This window comes from Vipera ursinii (genome assembly GCF_947247035.1).
Source record: "Vipera ursinii genome assembly, chromosome: 1".
NCBI lineage: Eukaryota > Metazoa > Chordata > Lepidosauria > Squamata > Viperidae > Vipera > Vipera ursinii.
In genome coordinates this window covers 281,444,125-281,463,043 of record NC_139512.1, presented here as the reverse complement: position 1 = coordinate 281,463,043, position 18,919 = coordinate 281,444,125, and the positions used below count along the sequence as shown (strand labels likewise).

Sequence of the window (18,919 nt, the reverse complement as noted above, 5' to 3'; positions counted from 1 at the left end):
AGGATGTCACTGTCATGTCACAAACTGAAGAGGTCATTTCTGAAATATGCCCTTCAAAAATTGTAGAATAGGCCAAAGTGCTATTTTAGGTGAAAAAGTAATTTTTTCCTCATTCTCATACAAAAGCTTCAAGCATTTTATGTATTCATTTCCTCTTGATACTTATCTATTATCATCTTAGTCTTAGGTCTTGTGAGACCTAAGTTTTCCACTATTATCGTTTGAAAATAAGAATTCCTTAAGGGTTTTAAGTGAGCAAAACCCAATAGTTTTAAAAGATAATTCATATTGACAGAAGCAGAGTTCAGGAGTCTTGGTTGATGAAATCAAGTCTAAAATGAAGTCTGTGGATGAAGGTGTAATTGTCAATAAATAACTTTCTGGTATGTGCTCTGAATGTATGCAGAGCATCTATATTCATGATTCTCCCATAACTATTCAGGGAAGCCAATTCTTCCCACAAAGATTTCCTCTTTCCCCGACTTCTCTGGAAGTCCCAGACATTCCTTTTCATATTTATTAGATCAGCATTTTTGTTGCAAAAACAAAGGGCCATTGTTCTGCCTAATATATTTTTTTGTAACAACGTTAGTTAGGTCTTAGTGTGTAATCAGTTAGTGATGCCTGTTCATTCTGGTATTATTTTGAACTGAACAGTGGCCCAGAATCGCATATTAATTAGAAAATTAGAACCAAACTAGATACTTGCAGCATTTACACCTGAGTCTTGGTAATGAAAACATTTGTCTGATTTAATTCAGCCACATCCCAGTCACATTATTCCTGGTTTTTCCCCCCAGTTTAATCAAGTGAAGAATTTCTGTATCAGTTCACCTCGTGGGAAATGAAATAAAATGAAAATCATCACCACCACCAACAACAAAAAAGGCTTAAAATTATATTTTGCTTTAATTTTTCCTATTAATTTATCAGATGGATTTATTAGTGATTTTAAGCAGTGAAGTTTATACATTTTTATTTAACTGTAGCATTATAAACAGTGGTCTATTTTCTTCAGAATTATTACATCCATTTATTAAATCAGGGACAACCTGTGCTTTCCCCCTGAAGCACTCAGTACTCCCTAGAGTCCTTCCAAAAGTGACAACAGATTTTCACTTTCCATGTGTAGAGAGAGAAAAAAATATTCTCTACAAGTAGTGTAATCATGAAAATAATCATAAATGTATTTGATTCATTTCACCTAACATTAAATTTTGATTAAAATAGCTCCATTCTTTAACCATCCACTTGGGGATGAGACAGCATATAGGGAGGAGGTACAAAAACTATCCATATGGTATAGTAACAACAACTTGCACCTAAACATCGGCAAGACGAAAGAGATGGTGTTAGACTTCCGGAGAAAAAAGGAGGAACCTGCCCCACTTTACATCGGGGAGGACTGTGTAGAGAGAGTTTCCTTCTTTAAGTTTCTGGGAGTCTACCTCTGTGAAGATCTGACCTGGAAAGTTAACACAACCCAGGTGGCTAGAAAGGCCCAACAGAGGCTTCACTTTCTTAGGATCTTGCGGAAGAACAGGGTAGAACAACGGCTAATGACCCTCTTTTACCGGTCTACTATAGAGAGCGTCCTCTCGTATGGTATTGTGGTTTGGTATGCTGGTCTGACAGCCGCAGACAGGAAAGTATTACAGAGGGTAGTGAGCACAGCACAAGACATTGTGGGCTGTTCCCTGACACCACTGGATGACATCGCCAGGGCTCGTTGCCTTGGAAGAGTGAGGAAGATTCTCAGGGATGACTCACACCCTGGACGGTATCTCTTTACTCTCCTACCATCCGGTAGGAGATATAGGAATATAGCCAGCCGTACCAACAGGCTGAAAAATAGCTTTTATCCGTGGGCTGTTAGGCTTTTAAATGGGACATAATCTTATGCAGAATTGACTTGGGAGGCCGGTGTGTGGTGTAGTTGGTTCACATAGTGTGGTGGGATGGAGAGTTTGTTGTCACTGTGTGTTGGGGGGAGAGAGCACAGGGGGAGGCTCAGCTAATCTCAATGTACACATGTTGTACTTTGACAAAAAAAGTTTATTATTTATTTATTATTTATTTATTATTATTTTCCTGACTGTTTTCCCAGCCAGAAGACCTTTGATCCCTGCTCTCCTCCTAAGCTGGCAGAACGTACCTCTACAACTGCAAGGAAAATAAAATCAAGTTTGTAAGCACGGAACTGAATTGCAAGTGAGCGCCAGCAGAGAAGGGATGAAAACTAGTTGGGCTCTTATGTTGATTCAGTGATCAGACTTCTTTCCAAGCATACTCATAATGAGGACCCTTGATTGTTGGGGGCAATTAAGCTGACTTTGTAATAATGCCGCTTGGGGGTGTGTGAAAGCCCTAATAAGCAGGCATATACATAGAATGAAGGCTACTGCTAAGCTTGTAAGCCGCCCTGAGTCTTCGGAGAAGGGCGGAATATAAATGGAATTAAATAAAAAATAAATAAATAAATTGAGCACAAGAAGAGGTGCCCCTTCAGACAAGGAGCTGTTTCCTGTTCTGAGAAGTGGAAAACAACCTGGAGACGATTCAGAAGATACATGGATAACATTGTCAGGCACAAAGGATCAAGATTAAGTTGCAATTCAAAAAGGATTTATTGCTCAAGCTTATACACAAAAATCTAATCAACCAAAGTTCAATACCAAATTGGCATCAGATAAGGGTAAATGAGAGGGGGTTGAACTTAGACCATTTGTGGCAATGTAACAATTCTAAGCTGATAACATGTTTAACTCCACCTCCTGGCTCTGCCTTTTCTTCTCCTACAGTACAAACATGGACAGAGGAGAGTAAGAGATGGGCTAATTTATTCCCATAGAGTTTCTGTAAGGTTTGCTCATTCTCCACTGCCCAAATCTTTTTGCTTTCACATTTGCAAGGAGGATACCTTACCCAGAGAGGCAATGTCCCGGTAGCTCTGGGCATAAAGAAACAACAGCGCATGTGCTCCTCCAGTGCCTACAGAGACATTCATCTGCCTAAATACCCAGCGTGCACAGGACAATTTTTTACCTTCCTGTTGCTTGTAGACACTAATCCCACTATAACAACAATGTTGCCAATGTCAGCAGTGATTAAAATCTGTCAGATGATGACCCTGCCTCCAAGCAGCCTTAATTAATGTTTAACTTGTCAGCTGATAGTGTTTGTACTGTGATACATTAGTTAGCCATATACTAACCTATATGGTTTTTTTCTATTTAATTAATGTTTTTAATCCACTTTTATAGATTTTTAGAAGATTTTTGTATGTGTTTGTGTGTGTGTGTGTATGTAAATGAATATATATTTATTTAGTTTTTAAAATTACTAATTGTTTGTATTTTATTTGCCTTATGCTGGTCTATGACTGTAATGAAGATTTAATTGATCGACAGTGACAAGAAAGTGAAGCTTGAATGCTACAGAAATAAATGTGTTTACTTGTTCATTAGACTGTAGGGCAGTCACAGAAGTGATAGCCAATCAGAACCTGTTCCTCCAGACCAAGAGATGAGTTGGTCAATGTTTGTGCCAGTCGACATGGGGACCTTATTCTCATCCCCTTGGGTTTGTGCCAAGCCTCCCCATTTCCTTGTCTAGAGAAAGTCTGCTTTAAAAAACTGTGTGCCTTGAAAGATGATAAGCACCTAACAGCTTATATTGCTATCATTTGGCTCATGATCCAGTCCATCATGACAAGCCGCCATGGTCACGAGCTGGGAGATGGTGCTAGTCTGGTGTCTCACCAGTAGCTGCCTGGAGTGCCCAGTGCAACCCACAACTCAGACTCTCCTTCCTTTGTAGCAGTCTTTACTGTCTGCAAACTCCATTCCTCACCTTCAGACTAGAACAGGGAGAACAGGATCAGGCACAATGGTAAGTTTGCAGCAACAATATCAAAGAAATCATTGGCAAGGTGTCACCTTGAGTCGCTCTGAGAGTGAGATCAGCAGTATCTAAATTTGATAAACAAACAAATAAATAAAAATAATTTTCACTCTATATCCATATCTGGAAATGGACAGTTTTCTGCATGTGTATTGTTCCTACTGGATAAAATAAATAACCTTGCATATCTTGTAATATTACATCACGTTGTATTTATTCCACACAGGTTACACACAGTTGTCTGTATAATCACTTACTGATTTGACTTAGGAGAGTGAAAAGTAAAAATAAAAATATTATTTACTAAAAATGTATATATATGAAATTAATGTAAGGTATGTAAATTAATATTTACTATGAGCGAAGAAAGAATTATGGACTGGCTATCACTTCTCTTCCTGACTAAAACTTTAATCCAATGAGCTATACATTCTATTCAAAGCTATCTGTCACTGACCTTTAGCTCTGTCAGTGTAAACAAACCAGTGTAGGGTTTCTTATCACAGCCTACATGTGAGATCTGCCCTAACAAGGGACACAGACATGTAGACTTCTTAGGTAGGGTCAGTGGTGGGATTCAGCCAGTTCGCACCTCTTCAGCAGAACCAGTAGCTAATTTTTTGTTGTGCAAGCCCAGAATGGACTTCCGGAAGCGGCATCCACACAGAGAACCGGTTGTTCACATATTTGAATCTCTTCAATTAATCTGGAACATTTATAATACTATCAATTGACTTAGTTAACATGTCTGATTCTGATCAGGGGTCACAATAAGGCTGAAATTATAACTATCCAAACATAATATGATTTAGCTAGTGCCACTGAGCCAAGCCTGATTCCTGGTGATCTGTAAAACAAAAAGCAAATGTGGTTGATGTTTCTTTTTCCTTGCTGTTGATGAACATGTTTGGTGTTGCCTATGATAGATGTACATATATAGTAGTGAGTCTGAATACAACACCATTATTAATTTAGACATCACCATCAACTATAAAATACATGCTAGTAACCTATTGTACTTTTACATTTTTGTTAGCTTCCCACTGATTGTATGAGCCTTTCTCTGTAGCCCAGCGGTGTCAAACTTGCCACATCACATGACGTGTCATGACGTATCGCAACTTTTTCCCCATTGCTGGAGCTGGGGTGGGTGCAGTTTCAGCATGGCACAGTTTGACACCCCTTGTTTAAATTCACAGATTTAAACAAATTGAGGACTGATGATCATCTGGCATCCACTGCTTAACAGGGATCTCAATGTAGCAATTCCTTATGAATGTAGTACAGAACTCATCCTTATATCCCACTATCTTTTGTACAAAGATGCCTTCCTACCGTCTCATTAAATCACCTTTATCTCATCCCTAACCTGCCTCCAAGAATGCTTAAAATTGCATTTAGCTATTCTGCTTTTAAAATTTGCTTCTTTTCCCCAACACAGACCTATCACAGGAAAAATCTGCAATGTGGTCTCTATGACATGGTCAGGGGCTGGGATTTGCTCACTGGGATTCTTCTCTTCCAACCTTTGGGCACTTCCCAACAGAGTTATTTGGTTTTTACTCCCTGGTGAGTTCTCGTGTTTCAGCTTATGCCCCAAACATGTTCAGCCTGTTAACCAAGTTAATTTTTTAGACACAGGTTTACTGCTTCTCTAGAAAAGTGCTAGATTTATTCCCATTAGTACTGCTTCCCTTTTGATAATATGATTATATTCTTAGCTTAGCTGGAACACATATTCTTGGATGTGCTGTCCCAAAACTGTAATGGGAGAAGATAATTTTCAGGCAAAAAAGCATCACGCCTTTATTCAGAAGCATGGGAAGTAGCAGTAGCATTCACTAAAAGATAAATATTCCATCCCAACTTACAAATTCCACAATTAATGGATAGCCCAAAGAACTTATTGACTGCTATCATTCTGCAAAGCAAAGGAAGTTAGGTTACAATATCTGGTACCTGTCTAGGTGAAGACTAATGTTATAAGATTTGTTTTATGGAATGCAAGCATTAGCGGGGAAAATATTCATTTTATCTGCCAAGATGTTCCTGCCTCAAAGCATTCCTCTTTTTAGATAACATAACAGAAAGAGCCAAGGTCAGAAGGATTTTGTCAAAAATGAACAGCAGCTTCAAGAAAGTCCAGATTTATTTCTGACTGGAATAAGAGAAACATTTTCTAAATCCCCACCCCCACCCCCACCCCCATCCCGCTTCATTTTAAAAATGGTTTTCTCAGTTAAAATTCATCCTATTTGGTCTTCATGAGAAAAAGATTCTTTAGAAAAAAAATGTATTAGTAACCTCTGAATGATGGATAGAATCCTTCAATCACAGCCATCCATTCCTGTGCCAGTGCCAGGATTGGCAAAGGTTTTCCACTGATTGGCGAGGGAGAACAAAACAGACATAAGAATCAAAAATTCATTATGCTTATCTCACACTGGACACAAGTAACCAGGATGGTATTATTTGGTGGTGACTTGGAAGAAGCATAATAAAAGCAAATTATTATCAGAGGTGCATGCTTAAAAAAAGACATATAGCACTATCGGCAGTAGATTGTTTCTTTATACACATATGTAACTGTAAACAGCAGATATGAGTATGGTATCTTCCTAACATTGGGGATTGGAATGGAGCACCAGATATCATGTAGGCACCATTTTGGATGAATTCAAAGAAGGGTAGATAACAATTTAATTCAGCAACCAGAAAGGGTCCTCAAGGGAGACTCAACTCAGTTAGACAAAATTATGCAAATAGGAGAAAAGAAAAGAAAGGTTTGATTTTCTCTTTTAAATGGAAAAAAATTCTGATCGTAGACTCAGTGGGCCATTTTTCATTTGGCCCTCAGATGTTAGGAAGACGTTGTTCTCCTATCTGCTGTTTACAGTTACATATGTTTATAAAGAAATAATCTACTGCCGATAGTGCTATCTGTCTTTGATGTATTTTTTTAAGCATACAGTTCTTATAATAGCTTCCTCTGCAACTTCATAAGACCTGGAAAGAAAAAAAATATTTTAGAGCAGTGCTAGCATACCACAAACAACAAAACTACAAACTGCCATTTATCTATTTGTTTGTTTGTTTGTTTGTTTGCTACCCATCTTGTAACAAAATGAGATCAATAAAGAAGGAGAGAAAGAATAAATATATTATGTATTGCATGTCTTCATTCTTGGCTTCAGGGAACCAGAAACATCTTTGGATTAAAACATCCAGATAACAGAAGGTAATTTTCTAATCTATTCTAACCCTGGTTCTCAGTTCAAAATTCACTTCAATTAACCTCTAACTTTATCTTCTGGAGCTGACGCCAAGGCCATTCTCACCAGGGAATGCTGGACTGTAAGGCAAATTATTAGACCAGTGTGTCGGCAACTTTAATCTGTGTGGACTTCAACTCCCAGAATTTCCCAGGCAAGATATTGAAGACCACACAGCTGGAGAAACACTGCTCTAGAGCAGGGGTCTTCAAACTTGGCAACTGTAAGACTTGTGGACTTCAACTCCCAGAATTCCTCAGCCAGCTGGCTGAGGAATTCTGGGAGTTGAAGTCCACAAGTTTTAAAGTTGCCAAGCTTGAATACCCCTGCTCTAGATGATGTTCATCCCTCTTACAGATCCGCCCTTTGGCTGAGAAAAAATAGCAGCTGAAAACTATACCTGTTCAGGACAGGAAGCAGGAAAGAAAGGCATGGGACAATCAGAAGAACATCTTCTCGCTCACACAAAGATTTCAAAAGTGTCAAACATTATCCTCCGTGACTCTGGAGGAAACAAATGAAAGAGCTAAGCAAGCTCTGAAGCAGATTAGGCTGAATATCTTCCTCTCCTCCTCCACAGCAGCCAGACCTTGCTTAGCTTTATTTAGTGTAGGGAAACCAGCCAAGAGGAGTCAGGATTGTGATAGTTCAAGGCAAGCAACGGTATCTCTGCATCATGCTTTCAAGCATTTGCATTTTTGTGGTTTTATCTTGATGTGCTGCTAGCTGGCTGTGTATGGATGTCCCCCTCTCCACCCCACCCCCACACACATACACACATATTCCCTTTTGGCTTGTCATGGGTCAGCCCTTTGTAGCAGCTGGAGGAAAAAAAAGGAAAAACAACATACTCTTGGCCAGCGGCCTGAAAACACAGCTGCACAGTTTGTTGTGCTGTTGAAATGGCAGAACTCTTGTTTGTCTCCATTCGTGTAATTTGTTTGTTTTTAAAAGCTGTCCTAACTGTCAAAGTGCAGAAGGGTGGCGAGGCTGACCACTGCTTTGCAGACTTATACTTTAATGACACCTGGTGGCTAGCCTTATAGAATTTCTTTTTTTATGGTAAATTAATTATTATAATTGCAACAGTAAAAATTAATGCAATTGAAAAAAAGAATAGTAAAAAGAAAAAGCAGAAAGTGCAAAAAAGGAAGAAAAAAGGGGGAAAATAGAAAGAAAAATAGAAAAGAAAGAAAAAATAATATAGTAAAGAAAAAAAGACATATGTAAAGAAGTGACTTCTCAACTTCATCACAAGTATAAAATTTTTTAGTAATTTCTCTTAAAACACAAAATATGGTATCTTCTTCCTATATCCTCACTCTCTCATAAACTATTGTCATTTCTGTCCTGATATCAGCAAAAGTCTATAGGGATTGTCAGAAATAGCAATATATCTCTTTTAACCTTGATCAAATAAAACAGTTTTATATTCCTTATTTTTTTACTTCTAACATCTTATTCTTTAGCCCCATCAAATAGTGTCATTGAACTTGATTTACTTTTTTCTTTTCGCCTTTCATAAAATTTTTCAAAATTAACAAAACTCATTTGTTAAATCCACTATAGGAAGGTTATCCAGGTCACTCTTTCAGTTTATTTCTTGTATCCCCCTTTTAATTATTAAAACATAAGCCAATTTCTTTTCTAAAATCAGTGAAATTAGTCTCACTCGTTAGGTACAACGTGCTCCTCTTCCATAGCCTTGGTGGAGCAGTGGGCTAATGCCTCCTTAAGTAACACCAGCTGCCTGCAATTAGTGCAGGTTCGCATCCCACCAGGCTCAAGGTTGACTCAGCCTTCCATCCTTCCGAGGTAGGTAAAACGAGGACCCAGATTGTTGGGGGCAATTAAGCTGACTTTGTAATAATGCCGCTTGGGAGGTCTGTGAAAGCCCTAATAAGCAGGCATATACATAGAATGAAGGCTACTGCTAAGCTTGTAAGCTGCCCTGAGTCTTCGGAGAAGGGCGGGATATAAATGGAATTAAAATAAAATAAAAATAGCATCTTTTAGATAGCATCTTTTAGATATAGTATATCTATAGAACAGACACTCGTTCAATTTATCTTACAGTAAAATATTTTGCTTTATTCCATAATTTTAAATTGAGTTTAAATGTTCTCCTTGAATTGTAATCTATACAGTCTCCCTCTAATTCCCTCTAGCGCCTAATTTTTAAAATGTTATGTTTCAAAATAAAAGCATTTCCCATAGGAAGGATTCTTTATAATTAATTCCAAAATCTTATTTCAAATTTATTTGGACCCTTAGTCCGATCAAACCTTTTGGCTGCCTATAGTACAGAGAGAGAGGGAGGGAGGGGAGAGAGAGAAGGGGAGAGAGAGAGAGAGGAAACTATGTGAATTTAATGTCTTTTCAAAGGCACCACCACAGTCTGAGCAAGACAGCTCTTCCCATATCTCCCAAAGCTCTAAACCAACCCTTCCCAGCTTGAGCTCCAATAAGGAGCAACTATCTGGAGCACTTGTAGGTGATCTCAAGTCCTCTCCTTGTCCTATTCATCAACTCTTCATTCTGCCATGATGATAGGCTCCTCTTTTTGTTTAATCTAAGCAACAGAGGCTGAATATTAAATCCCCTATCTTTAAAGCCATTACTTTTGCTTAGATGAACTATTGTTTCAGACTTTCTGGACTAAAATCTATTTCTAACATTAAGATCATTACTGGATAGGCTTTATCTGATTAGGTTGCTAATGGGGTATCTTGCTACCATGAATATTTTTCACAATGAACCTAAATTGATCATGTTCCAATTCTGGCTATATCATATTGTAGTGGTACTATAACAGATATTGCACAAGAAAATGGAAATTTATTGGAAAAGGAGTGTGCCAAGTTGTTTTCCAAAATAAGGGAGCAGCAAAACCAACTCATCCACATCTAGCTCATTCTTTGCCTGAACTTGTACAAAAGCTCACAGGTGCTTGGCTTAGAGAATAGGCTGAACAGATTCTAAGAATTATTACTGAGACATAAATCATGTTAAAATCTGTGAAACTTATTCTTAGTTGTAATTAGAAATAGCAATAGCACTTAGACTTAGATACCGCTTCACAGTGCTTTACAGCCCTCTTTAAGTGGTTTGCAGAGTCAGTATATTGCCCTCAGCAATCTGGATCTTCATTTTACTGACCTCAGAAGGATGGAAGGCTGAGTCAACCATGAGCCAGTCAGGATCAAACTGCTCACAGTCAGCAGAATTAGCCTGCAATACTGCATTTTAACCACTGTGCCACCCATTACTGCAATGTTGTTACCGTTCAAAATGTGGCATGGGTGATGCTTATTCTAAAAATGTGCAAAGGATAGGAGATTATACAATTATGGTATGATATAGTAACAGTTATTGACCCAATGGTTGCATAAAGAGATATAAGAATCGACTGTCTTCTGTCATGTGAGGCATTCTTGCACTGTGAGCCCAACACATCCATGTTGCAATCCTCTACGCTTTGTTTGTTCCATTCAATGGCTGCAAATTCAATGGTCATAAATATTCATGACTGCCTGCTACCCCAGGAGCCACAAACTCTATGCTTTAAAGCCATTCAGAGTTTATATACAGTAGCTTGCCCTGCTAGGTTCAGTGGAGGTGTGGTTTTCTCCTTGGTGGCTCCTTATTAAGGTATTGATTTCTGGTTAATTGTTTGTGTGCTGTTAATCATTGTTTATCTGGGTGTTGACTAATGAAGAGGACATGAGATTATTTCATCAAGTGAGATTATTTTATCAAGTCTTCTGACTGGCCTTCATGGATATGCTCTGCTAGTCTTCTGCTTGTCCTACCTACTGGCTGTTACAGTCCTTAAATTGTATGTTGTACTGCAGATGACTCCTGTTTCTCCTTCTTGTGCTACTGGCTCTGTTGGTTTCGTTGAGTTGTTTTGGAGGGCTTAAATTGGTTTGTGTGCTACATGATGCTGTGTGGTTGTAATAATCTGTTGGTTCTTTTCTGAGATGATTTTGATGTATGGCAGTGTTATCCTTTTCGTAGCTTGCGTTGGTTGTGCTACAGTCAGTTAAATGGTCAGGCACTTTTTGATAAAGTTGCATGGGTATCTATTTTGTTGGAAGATGTTGTATAAGTGATCTGTTTCTTTTTTCTGGTATTCCAGGTTGCTGCAGTGCATTTGTGCTTTTCGGAATAATATTTCTATACAGTTCCTCTTATGGGAGGTTGGATTGTTACTTTGGTAATGGAGCACTGGCTAGTATGGGCTGTTTTTCAATAGACTTGTGCTTCTCATTTGCTATTGTTTCCTCTACTGATGAGGGTATACAGAAAAGTAGTTGTTGCTTTGTCAATTTTATTCCTTTGAAGATATTATTGATTGTCTCGTGTTGTTCTTTTTTTTTATTAAGACAAAAGTGTCATTTACATACTAGATCCATATGTTTGGTTTCATGTGTGGGAGTGCTATAGTTTTTTACGCTACATTAGAATGTCTCCTATGAATCCTGAGAGTGGCATTCCAATAGGTGTGCCTCTGATTTATTGGTATGTTTCTCCATCAAAGTGGAGGTGAGAAAGAGGTTGATGTGGTTTATGATTCTAGGTATTTCAATTTTAGTGTATTTGTATAAGTCATATATGCTATGTAGCACTGATGCCATGGATTCTTTTCCTAATTCTCAATCTATAGACATGAATGGTGATGTGACATTAGATAAAACTATAATTTCATCTTCCTCTATTTTTAGGGCTTTGATTTTTTGCAATCACTGTGGTGGGGTATTTACTCTCCTCTGTGAGATGTCCAAGTTTTTTGTTTGTGTGTGTGTGAGTTCTTTGTCTACATTATAAATTAGGGTCTCTCAGAATGATACAATTGGACAAAGAGTCTATGTTGGACTTGTGCATTTCTGGGTATCCATAGAAATGTGGGAGAATGGGTCCACTGCTTTTCATTTGCCAGAGTCCTTCTCTTGTAATTTGACCTTTTTTTGGTTAGATTATTGAGGTTCTTTTGATCTGGTTGTCCAATTTCTCTATTTATTAAGGAGCTGCCTATAACTTTGTATCGGTATCAGGTTAATAATGAGATGTTAAACACATTGAACATGAGATATTTCATGGAATATCTGCTGAAAGAAGAGGATGGATGCCTCCTCAATTATCAAACATCACCGGAGCTCTTTACTGGTAGATGCAGCAATAGTTTCCATATATTTGGTGTGAGGCAGCTCTCCCACCAGAACGGAATGGTTACAAATTCTTGTTCTAATACAGGTGGTCCTTGACATATGGCCATAATTGAGCCCAAAGTTTCTGTTACTAAGCAAGGCAGTTTTGTCCATTTTATGACTTTTCTTGCCACAGTTGTTAAGTGAATTGCTACAGCTGTTAAGTGAATCGTGCAATCATTAAGCGAATCTGGCTTCCCCCATTGACTTTGCTTGTTGGAAGTTGACTGGAAAAGTCACACTGGTGATCACATGATCCCAAGACTGTGTGACTATCATAAATACATGCCGGTTACCAAGGTTCTGAATTTTGACCATGTGGTTGTAAAGGTGTTGCAATGGTCTTTAAGTGTGAAAACCACTCACAAGTCACTTTTTCACTGATGTTGTAACTTCAAATGGTCACTAAACAAATTGTTGTAGGTTGAGGACTACCTTAGTTCTGTTCAGAAACCAAGAGAATTAAAAAATATGTTTGGCTCATGACGACTGTAAAGATTCTACTGCAAGTGAATACCATCTCTGATGAAAAGAGGTACATTTTAAAAAGATTGGATTTTATCAGATTTTGTTTGCTAATTACTACATTACAAAGGCCTCTACTTGGCCTATCCTGTCACCTGTTTATAAAAGGTTTTAATAGATGAACTGCTTTGTGTTAAATTTTTATTCTTTCTTGTCCATATACACTCCAGCACAAGTTGTTGTTGTTGTTTTAAAAAAGAAAAGGAGTCATTAAAGTGCTTCTGGATTTAATGCTTATAGGCATTAATGTGGCTTTATGCAATTCTGTTTAAGAAAAATGCTGCTTTTATTTTAAAAGAAGATTGCTCTCAATGGCAGCCATTTTAGGAAATGGCATAATTAACTGCACTTTTAAAGTACAATTTCTGCATTGCTTTCCTTTTCAAGTAAATTGCGCTGGGGGGGGCAGGAGAGGGATCTTTTTATACACCTTGTGGTTGGGTTCATTCAACATGCTAGCCGCAAATCAACCATGTTATTGTTAGGAATATGTTAATTTCACTCTGTGCTCTTGTTTACACATATTGTCATGCCCTAAATAATGATTAAGAAACCAAAGTTGTAAGACAAAAATAACATAAGCATGATGTCATAGCAAGAATGTGTGGATTGGAGAGGGGATGGCAAAACGTCTACAGCCCATTTGTGGGACAATTGTTATAGTGTGGCTTGCAGAGCCATTTTTTGCTCAAACCTGCTGCGTCAGTTGGGGAGTAGACTCAAGTAACCTTGCTGATGCGTTCCCTTCCTCCTGGAACCAGGTGACTTGGGCGGTCACTTCTGGCATGTTTCGGTTCACTATCATTAAATATGGAATTAAGGTGAGGATTGTGAAAGACAGAAGTGCATTGCAACACACTTGTCATTCCTGCTTAAAGGCATATTGCAGGAACAGTACGGTGTGTCAAGTCAAGAGAGACTACCGTATAATAAAAGTTCTCTATTTGGGGGGGGGAACTTGTGTTCAAATAGAATAAGACTTTAAATAGCATAAAACTACCAGTCTCAGAAGATTCTGCCTTGATTCTGAAAAAGCAGCTCAGGTGTCCAACACCACTCTTGGACAATAGCCATCAGACTTGTAGTGGGTGAGGTGGAAATATAATTTAAAAGGTTACCTGACTGAATAAATTAGAAGAGGGGATTGTCTAGGTGCAGTGTCGGGGAGAAGAAAGCGGAGGAGGATTCAGCAACGGAAATAGATTTAGCAGCTTGTGTCTCCAGTGACTTCCCTCTACTGTGATCAGAGCTCTAAGAATGCCTGTGGGTGTCTACTACTGCCATCAAAATCATCTTGCAGTTGCTGCAATGTTTTCTCCTTAACTGATTTCCTTGGAAATAAATAAGACAGAAAAAGCAGGAAATGGAAGTCTCCTATTAAACTCCACAGGTAAGGTAGGAGAGTTTTACTGCGGTTAGAATGTATTGCAAGCTAACTCTGCCAACTGCCAGCAGCTCAATCTTGGTGGGCTTAAGTTTAACTCGGATTTCCATCCTTCTGAGGTTGGTAAAATGGGGACCCAGATTGTTGGGGACAATATGCTGACTCTGTAAACCACTGAGAGACGGCTGTAAAGCACTATGAAGTGGTATATAAGCCTAAGTGCTATTGCTATTGCTATTAAAATAAAATAAAAACTCATCAAGGAGCACTTAAATCTTCACCTCACCACTCCCGATCAAAATATATTGAAGTCCATTGAAGTTGGTGGCAAATAATAATAATAATAATAATAATAATAATAATAATAATAATAATGATGATGATGATGATGATGATGATGATGATGATGATGATCATCATCATCATCTTTGTATATTATTCTGCATTCAGTACCGGCACCCTCTGGGTATTTTCAATCTGGCCAGGAAGAATACCATTCTGTGTAAGAAGTTATTGCTATTATTTATGGACTAAAATTGACAGACCACAAACAGAGGGCAAAAGGGGGAGACAAAAGTGGCTTTACTTAGGGATAATGGCTAGTGTTAAGTCACATGCTAGCATCCTTAATGTAAACATGTGATCTATTGTTGCCCTATCAACGATATTGCCATTTAAAAGGAGAAAAACTGCAAAATATTCTCTCTCTCTCTCTCTCTCTCTCTCTCTCTCTCTCTCTCTCTCTCTCTCTCTCTCTCTCTCTCTCTCTCTCTCTCTCATACACATGTGAATCTCTCTTATTGAGGTTTGGTCCCAGGGCGCAGTTGGGCTTGCTGCTCGCGTACCTTTCGCCTAGTCGCGCAGCAGCAGCCCTGCCTGAGCTTCTCGATATCCTCTCAGGGCTGGTGATTGAGTTTCCCAAACTTATGGTTTTGGGAGACTTCAATCTACCATCCCTGGGAGGAGCATCTGAGTTAGCTCGGGAGTTCATGGCTTCCATGACGGCCAAGGACCTGACGCAGGTAATTCATGGACCGACTCATGAGGGAGGCCAAACCCTTGACTTGGTTTTCTTATCTGGTCGGTGGTTAGATGATCTTGGTGGGGGCTCCCCAATTGTTATGCCCCTGTCATGGACCGATCATCATCTCCTGCGGCTGGTCTTCCGTTTTGCCACTCCCCACCGTGGGGTTGTTGAGCCAACTAGATGGTTCCGCCCCAGGCGCTTAATGGACCCTGAGAGGTTTCAGGCAGCGCTGGGGTACCCACGTGCCTCCTCAGCTCACAGCTCGGCAGATGCCTTAGTGGAAGCCTGGGAAAGGACGGCCACGGAGGCACTTGACCGAGTTGTACCCTTGCGGCCCCTGACCCGGCGCAGATCCCAATGGGCTCCATGGTTCTCCGCGGAGCTCCGGGAGATGAAGCGTCGGAGACGGGGCCTAGAGAGCGTTTGGAGGTCCAGCCGATCTGAATCCGACCGATTGCAACTAAGAACCCATATTAGGTCTTATCTCGCAGCGATGAGGGTAGCAAGATCTAACTACTTCGCTGCCCTCATCGCGTCCGCAGATAATCGCCCGGCCGCCCTGTTTAGGGTGACCCGCTCCCTCCTTAACCAGGAGGTTAGTGGGGAACCCTTGCAGGGGCGTGCCGAGGAATTTAGTCAACATCTGTCAGACAAAATCGCTCGGATTCGGACCGGTTTGGACTCTGACTGGGCAGTATCGGACGATCAGGACACGAGCGATCTTGTCAATGTCACCTGGGAGGAGTTCGATCCTGTAACTCCGGAGGAAGTGGACAGGATCATGGGGAGGCTGAGCTCCACCACATGTTTATTGGACCCGTGCCCTTCCTGGCTGGTTTATGCAGCCCGGGAGGGGACACGAGGCTGGTTCCAGGCGGTTATATCTGCCTCTTTGAGTGAGGGTAGTTTTCCCGCCGCCTTGAAAGAGGCGGTGGTGAGACCTCTCCTCAAGAAGCCTGCCTTGGACCCGGCTGTTTTGAATAACTTTCGTCCGGTCTCCAACCTTCGCTTTCTTGCGAAGGTTGTTGAGAGTGTGGTGGCGCATCAGCTCCCTCTGGTCCTGGATGAAGCGGATTATCTAGACCCGTACCAATCGGGCTTCAGACCCGGGTACAGCATGGAGACGGCATTGGTCGCGCTGGTGAATGATCTCTGGAGGGCTCGGGACAGGGGATACTCCTCTGTTCTAGTCCTATTAGACCTCTCAGCGGCTTTCGATACCATCGACCATGGTATCCTGCTGCGGCGTCTCAGGGGATTGGGAGTGGGAGGCACGGTTCTTCAGTGGTTCTCCTCCTATCTCCTGGGACGTTCGCAGTCGGTGTCGGCAGGGGGGCAGAGGTCGACCGCGAGGCCTCTTGCTTGTGGAGTTCCTCAGGGGTCGGTCCTCTCACCCCTCCTATTCAACATCTACATGAAACTGCTGGGTGAGATCATTCGTGGTTTTGGAGTTGGGTATCATCAGTATGCTGATGATACCCAACTTTTCATTTCGACCCCAAACCACCCCAGTGATGCCCTCGACATGATGTCCCGGTGCCTGGAGGCGGTCTGGGTCTGGATGGGGAGGAACAGGCTTCGACTCAACCCTGACAAGACGGAGTGGCTGTGCGTACCGGCATCTCGGGATATTCAGGATATCCCACCCCTCATTATGGGGGGTGAGTCATTATCTCCTGTAGATGGGGCTCGCAACTTGGGAGTCCTCCTAGATTCACAACTCTCCTTAGAAGACCATATCGTAGCTGTGACTAGGGGGGCCTTCGCCCAGGTTCGCCTGGTGCGCCAGTTGCGGCCCTATCTAGACCGGGATGCCTTGCGCATGGTCACTCATGCGCTCGTGACCTCTCGTCTTGATTACTGCAACGCTCTCTACATGGGGCTACCCTTGAAGACCACTCGGAGGCTCCAACTGGTACAGAATGCAGCCGCGAGAGTTGTACTGGGGGTCTCCCGATACTCCCATGTCACACCTTTGCTCCGCGAGCTGCATTGGTTGCCAGTTGTCTTCCGGGTAAGGTTCAAGGTGTTGGTAATGACCTACAAAGCCCTCCATGGCATGGGTCCAGAATACCTTGGGGAGCACCTGCAGCCGGCGTCAACTTCCCTCCGCCCAGTACGCTCCCACAGAGAGGGCCTCCTCAGGGTGCCACCGGTCAAAGAATGCCGACTGGTGGCCCCCAGGGGGAGAGCGTTCTCTGTGGGTGCACCGGATTTATGGAACCATCTTCCGGTTGAGCTCCGGATGGCGCCCGATCTCCGCTCCTTCCGGCGCGATCTTAAAACCCATCTCTTTAAACAAGCTGGCCTGGCCTGATAGGACGGGGTGGGATTTTTATAAATGACTTCAATTTTAAATTTGTATTATTTATGGGCATTGTTTAATCATGTTTTAATAATTTTAATTTTTGTATCTAATTTTTATGTATTGCCCTGTTCACCGCCCTGAGTCTCTTGAGAGAAGGGCGGTATACAAATTAAATTAATAAAATAATAATAATAATAATAATGATAATAATAATAATAATAAAAATACCACAGAGAGAGAGAGAGACTGTCTATCTAGCTATCTATTGATACAATGTGATATATCTGCCCTTCAGTGTATCCAGCTCTCACCCTGATTAGGTACCATCAGACTAAAAAGCTTCAGGAAGACTGCTAGGACTGGAAAATCAACATCTGAAATGGTGAATAAAGCCCTGGGGAGACAGTCTTTTTTTGGAGCTGATGAAACTAAATTGGAGAATCACAAGGGAGTATTTTCAAAGTATTATAAGAGCATGACCAGATATCTGATTTTCTGGATCAGGTTTTTTTTTAAACCTTATCTCCAGAGCTGACATTTTAAGGCTCCTTCTGGTCAGTTTCACAGCTATCCCGGTGGTCTTATCAAAAGGTCTGAGATAACAGAATTTTGGGAGTCCAGAGGCCCTGACCAAACTTCTGGTTGTCCATTTGTTAGACGACCTTCTGATTGACAAGCTCAGCGTCCTAACCCACTGAGCCACCGCATATATATATATATATATATATATATATATATATATATATATATATATATATATATATATATATACACACCAATTCAATAATATTAAGAAAATGTTAAGAGTGCAATAAGTTGAATTACTTTTTGATGCAGATACAAGATAATTGTGATTATTTTAAGAGAATAATTATAGCATTCAGCTTTTTGCTTGTATTGTGGTACAGTATATATTCACATGTAAGCCCATCAGCGGAAAAGCTGACTATTAAATTTATATCCAAAATACCATGAAAAATATGCCACCTACAGATAAGCTGACCTTTGAAATTTCATATGTTTAAATTTTCACAATTAGCATATCCAGCGGTGGAACATTTTCCATGATATTTTGGAAATACTGTAAATTCAAGGGTCAACTTATCTGTGGTTTGGCTTATTCACAAGTATATTCAGGATATGCAGGTACTTTTAAAAGGCTGAGGGAAAAACCTACCATATACTGTATACTCATGGATAAGCCTATTTGCAGATATACCAAACTCAGATTAGGGGGTATATTTTGGTACTTAAAAATTCTTGGCTTATCCACAAGTATATAGAGCAGGG

General features: G+C 40.5%; 1 protein-coding gene across 1 annotated transcript in view; it reads left to right on the top strand.

Annotated features, from left to right (window-relative positions):
* The first annotated feature begins 7,117 nt into the window (after window positions 1-7,117).
* UNC93A (unc-93 homolog A) overlaps window positions 7,118-18,919 on the top strand; it is a 35,647-nt gene continuing 23,845 nt past the window's right edge. The window contains exon 1 of the mRNA XM_083366416.1: window positions 7,118-7,141. The gene's annotated coding sequence lies outside the window, so the exon portion shown is untranslated. The remainder of the gene's footprint in view (window positions 7,142-18,919) is intronic.